Raw genomic sequence first — 6,117 nt, 5'->3', positions numbered from 1 at the left:
AATGATGTAATGATACTTAGATGCCTAGGGAAGTTCCGCGCTCATGCCACTCTTAAAAGTTAAATGATTCTTTATTGAGTGGGAGAAATATTGAAAGTAAAACTATAAGTTTAGAGGCGGAAAGAAAAGAAGACTGGAATGTCTAGCTCAGGTATGAATGTCGTACAAGTAATAAGATGTTAAGAAAGTCGGTCAAGTAAAGTGTGATTTTTTAGAAGTGTGATCAAATTGTTAAACACTAAATTCTTCGGGGAATTGTGGTTAAAAGTTGATCACAAGGATACTGACTCGATTGCATGTTGTTGCGAATCGATGCAAGAATAACTATGGCCTAATGACCAACAAATTAATGAGGTTAAAACATGTGTTGAAAAATTTGTAAAAGTTATGGTAGTTTTTCATCAACATATTACCTCTGAATTTATAGTTACAATTCATTTTAGAGTTTTGTACACTCTAGCCCATTGCATAGAAGTTGCAAGGAGGTTGTTCATAAGAGAACAATAATTGATCGAAGTGATGAACAAAAGGGCTATATTTCTATTATGAATAGGATGTAAGTTATTAATATTGATGACTGAACATCCATAACATTGATGCTAAATGTCGTAAGACTAAAAGAATACCACATATGTATGTCATTGCATTTAGTCACATTGGAGAAACCCGCATGGAGAAATTTCATAGTGATGGATTTGGGAGTCATATGATTAAGAATCATCTGACACTCGCAAGTTTCGTCCAAATTGTGAAGTAAACTAAAATACCGTTCATAGGCCATAAAGAACGAGCAACAAAATAAATGGAAATGTGAATATTGATGTATGTAGTCCAATAAGTATTATTGCAAGTAGTTGATTTATCTATCTTCAAGGATGACTCAAGTAGATATCTATATTTATTAATTGACGATGTCCTGGATAAGGGGGTACTAACCTAGTCGGCCCGTTCTCGTCGAGTTGGGCCAACGAGCCTTCATTCGTGATCAAGATGGATTCCGGAGGCCGTATGCAGGAGGCATGCGATGGTAGCCCGAATCTGCGTTGGTATTTCCCCAAAGAGGAAGGGATGATGCAACACAGCTACGGTAAGTATTTTCCTCAGTTATGAAACCAAGGTTATCAATTCAGTAGGAGAACCAAGCAACACTATGTAAACGGTAGTTGCACACAAAGAATAATACTTGCAACTCAACATGCAAGAGGGGTTGTCAATCCCTCTACGGTAGAAAGATAGATTAAATTGCATGAGATTGGATAAATAGGTATAGTAAAAACACAAAATAAAATAAGTAAAGAAAAAGTGCAACAAGGTATTTTTGGGTTTTTGGAATAATAGATGTGAAAACAATATGATACAAGATAGACCCGGGGGCCGTAGATTTCACTAGTGGCTTCTCTCGAGAAAATAACATATGGTGGGTAAACAAATTACTGTTGGGCAATTAATAGAAGGAAAAGTTAATTATAATGATATCCAAGGCAATGATCATGTATATAGGCATCACGTCAAAGATTAGTAGACCGACTCTTGCCTGCATCTACTACTATTACTCTACAGATCGACTGCTATCCAGCATGCATCTGGTGTATTAAGTTCATGGAGAAATGCAGTAATGCAATAAGAACGATGACATGATGTAGACAAGATCTATTCATGTAGGAATAGGCCCCATATTTTTATCCTTAATAGCAACGATACATGCATGCCTCGCTACCCCTTCTGTCACTGGTTGAGGACACCGCAAGATCGAACCCATCACAAAGCACCTCTTCCCATTGCAAGAAAAATCAATCTAGTTAGCCTAACTAAACCAAAGATTCGGAGAAGAAATATGAGGCTATAACAATCATGCATATAAGAGATCAAAGAAAACTCAAATAATATTCATAGATAGATCTGATCATAAACTCGCACTTCATCGGATCCCAACATACACACCACAAAAAGTCATTACATCAAATAGATCTCCAAGAACATCGAGGAGAACATTGTATTGAGAATCAAAAAGAGAGAAGAAGCCATCTATCTACTGCCTACGGACCCGTAGGTCTATGGTGAACTACCCATGCATCATCAGAGGAGCACCAATGAGGATGATGAACCGCTCTGTGATCATGTCCCCCTCGGGCAGAGTGCCGGAATAGGGCTCTAGATTGGATCTCGTGGTTCTGGAACTTGCAGCGGCTGGAATTGTGTTTCGATCGCTCTCCTAGGGTTTTTGGAATATTTGGCAATGTATAGAGCTGAGAGGTGGTGGAAAGGACTCCCGTGGGCCTCACCACCCACCTAGGGCGCGCCAGGGCCTCTAGCGCGCCCTCGTGGGTTGTGGGCCCCACGGGCCTCCCCTCTGGTGCTTCCTTGGCTCCCAAGTTGTCTTTTGGTCCAAAAAAAGTTTCACTGTATTTGAACTCCGTTTGATATGGATATTTTGCGAAGTAAAAAACAAGCAAAAAACAACAACTGGCACTGGGCACTATGTCAATAGGTTAGTCCCAAAAAATGATATAAAGTTGATATAAAATGAATGTAAAACATCCAAGAATGATAATATAAAAACATGGAAAAATAAAAAATTATAGGTATGTTGGAGACATATTAGCATCACCAAGCTTAATTCCTGCTCGTCCTCGAGTAGGTAAATGGTAAAAACAGAATTTTTGATGTGCAATGTTGCCTAACATGTTCATCCATATTCTTTTCTTTTGTAGCATGGACGTTTGGACTTTTAGATGGTTCAAAGCAATAGTCTATATTTGACATGAAAACTTCAATACTCAAGCATATCAACAAGCAACCATGTCTTCCAAAATATGAACACTAAAGAAATTTATCCCTAGCCCATCATGCTCAATCATTGATCCATTCACTTAACACACTCGAATATTAACTACATCCAATGCACAAGTATGATCATAGTGCTCCCTAGTTTGTGCTTTATAAGATAAGATGGAGACTCAAATAATTTTTTTTGCATAAAAGTAAATAGATAGGCCCTTCGCAGAGGGAAGCAGAGATTTGTAGAGGTGCCAGAGCTGAAAGCTTAAACTGAGAGATACAATATTTTGAGAAGCATGCTGTTCCCGTCAATGAAAATGACTGAGTAGTTCACAATAATTTCCATGCTAGGTACATCATAGGCGGTTCCCAAACATAAAATAAAGTTTATTCCTTTTTCCACCATTATTTCATAATCCATGGCTAGCCGTATCCACGGGTGCCTTCCATACCAACACTTTCCAAGGAATTTATTATTTGACAACATAAAGTAAATTTATTTTTCATTTCGGGATTGGGCATCCCTATTACCGCCACACTCTCGTGCAATGACAAGTGAATAAACACTCATCTTGAGAATAACACATCTACAATGGAAAAATATTGGCCACCCCCTGTGATACGTCTCCAATGTATCTATAATTTTTGATTGTTCCATGCTATTATATTATCTGTTTTGGATGTTTAGTGGGCTTTATTATGCACTTTTATATTATTGTTGGGACTAACCTATTAACCAAAGGCCCAGTGCAAATTGCTGTTTTTTTGCCTATTTCAGTGTTTCGCAGAAAAGGAATATCAAACGGAATCCAAAGGGAATGAAACCTTCGCGAGGATCTTTTTTTGGAACAAACGCAATCTAGGAGACTTGGAGTGGAGGTCAAGGAAGCAACAAGGCGGCCACGAGGTAGGGCGGCGCGCCCCCACCCTTGTGGGCCCCTCGTAGCTCCACCGACCTACTTCTTTCGCCTATATATACGCTTATACCCTGAAAACATCCAGGGGAGCCACGAAAACACTTTTCCACCGCCGCAACCTTCTGTACCTGTGAGATCCCATCCGGGGACCTTTTCCGGCGATCTTCCGGAGGGGGATTCGATCACGGAGGGCTTCTACATCAACACCATAGCCTCTCCGATGATGTGTGAGTAGTTTACCACAGACCTTCGGGTCCATAGTTATTAGCTAGATGGCTTCTTCTCTCTCTTTGATCTTCAAAACAAAGTTCTCCTCGATGTTCTTGGAGATTGATACGTCTCCAACGTATCTATAATTTTTTATTGCTCCATGCTATTATATTATCTATTGTGGATGTTAATGGGCTTATTTATACACTTTTATATTATTTTTGGGACTAACCTACTAATCCAAGGCCCAGTGCAAATTGCTGTTTTTTTGCCTATTTCAGTGTTTCACAGAAAAGGAATATCAAACGGAATGAAACCTTCTGGAGAGTTATTTTTGGAACAAACGTGATCCAGGGGACTTGGAGTGGACGTCAAGAAACCAACGAGGAGGCCACGAGGCAGGGGGCGCGCCTACCCCCCTAGGCGCGCCCTCCACCCTCGTGGCCCCCTCATGGCTCCACCGACCTACTTCTTCCTTCTATATATATACATATACCTCGAAAACATCTAGGAGCACCATGAAACCCTATTTCCACCACCGCAACCTTCTGTACCCAAGAGATCCCATCTTGGGGACTTTTCCGGAGCTCCGCCGGAGGGGGAATCAATCACGGAGGGCCTTTACATCAACTCCATGGCCTCTCCGATGATGTGTGAGTAGTTTACCTCAGACCTTCGGGTCCATAGTTATTAGCTAGATGGCTTCTTCTCTATCTTTGGATCTCAATACAAAGTTCTCCTCGATCTTCTTGGAGATCTATTCGATGTAACTCTTTTTGCGGTGTGTTTGTCGAGATCCGATGAATTGTGGGTTTATGATCAAGTTTATCTATGAACAATATTTGATTCTTCTCTGAAATCTTTTATGTATGATTGGTTATCTTTGCAAGTCTCTTTGAATTATCAGTTTGGTTTGGCCTACTAGATTGATCTTTCTTGCAATGGGAGAAGTGCTTAGCTTTGGGTTCAATCTTGCGGTGTCCTTTCCCAGTGACAGCAGGGGCAGCAAGGCACATATTGTATTGTTGCCATCGAGGATAAAAAGATGGGGTTTATATCATATTGCTTGAGTTTATCCCTCTACATCATGTCATCTTGCCTAATGCGTTACTCTGTTCTTATGAACTTAATACTCTAGATGCATGCTGGATAGCGGTCGATGTGTGGAGTAATAGTAGTAGATGCAGAATCGTTTCAGTCTACTTGTCGCGGATGTGATGCCTATATACATGATCATGCCTAGATATTCTCATAATTATGCACTTTTCTATCAATTGCTCGGCAGTAATTTGTTCACCCAATGTAATACTTATTCTATCTTGAGAGAAGCCACTAGTGAAACCTATGGCCCCCGGGTCTATCATTTATCATATAAGTTTCCAATCTATTTTACTTTGCGATCTTTACTTTCAATCTATATCATCAAAATACCAAAAATATTTATCTTATTATTATTATCTCTATCAGATCTCACTCTCGTAAGTGACCGTGAAGGGCTTGACAACCCCTTCATCGCGTTGGTTGCGAGGTTCTTATTTGTTTGTGTAGGTACGAGGGACTTGCGTGTAGTCTCCTACTGGATTGATACCTTGGTTCTCAAAAACTGAGGGAAATACTTACGCTACTTTGCTACATCACCCTTTCCTCTTCAAGGTAAAACCAACGCAGTGCTTAAGAGGTAGCAAGAAGGATTTTTGGCGCCATTGCCGGGGAGATCTACGCACAAGTCAAGACATACCAAGTACCCATCACAAAATCTTATCCCTCGCATTACATTATTTGCCATTTGCCTCTCGTTTTCCTCTCCCCCACTTCACCCTTGTCGTTTTATTCGCCCTCTTTTCCGTTCCCCTTCTCTTTTCTAGTTCATCTCTTTTTCTCTTGCTCCTTGTGTTGCCATGTGTCATCATGGTTAGTCCTTCTATTATTGTTAGTACTCCCGATCATGAAGTTCTTAATTTTAAACAAAGGGAGGGAGAAAATCTAAAAGATGCTTGGCATAGAATTTGCAATGCTCAGAATATATCTACCAGGAAGCATTCCACTTATGTTCTTCTTCTCAATTTTTATGTAGGCATCACTCCTTGGAACAGATATATTCTTGATACCATTACCAGAGGGAATTTCTTGGGTAGCCATACTTTTGATTCTTATAATGCTATGATAGATTTGTTTGGCCCACCACCTATTTTGGTTAATGGAACTGGTTTAA

This window comes from Triticum urartu, chromosome 2, assembly GCF_003073215.2.
Source record: "Triticum urartu cultivar G1812 chromosome 2, Tu2.1, whole genome shotgun sequence".
NCBI lineage: Eukaryota > Viridiplantae > Streptophyta > Magnoliopsida > Poales > Poaceae > Triticum > Triticum urartu.
The sequence above is the reverse complement of the archived record's forward strand: the minus strand, read 5'-3'. Positions refer to the sequence as shown.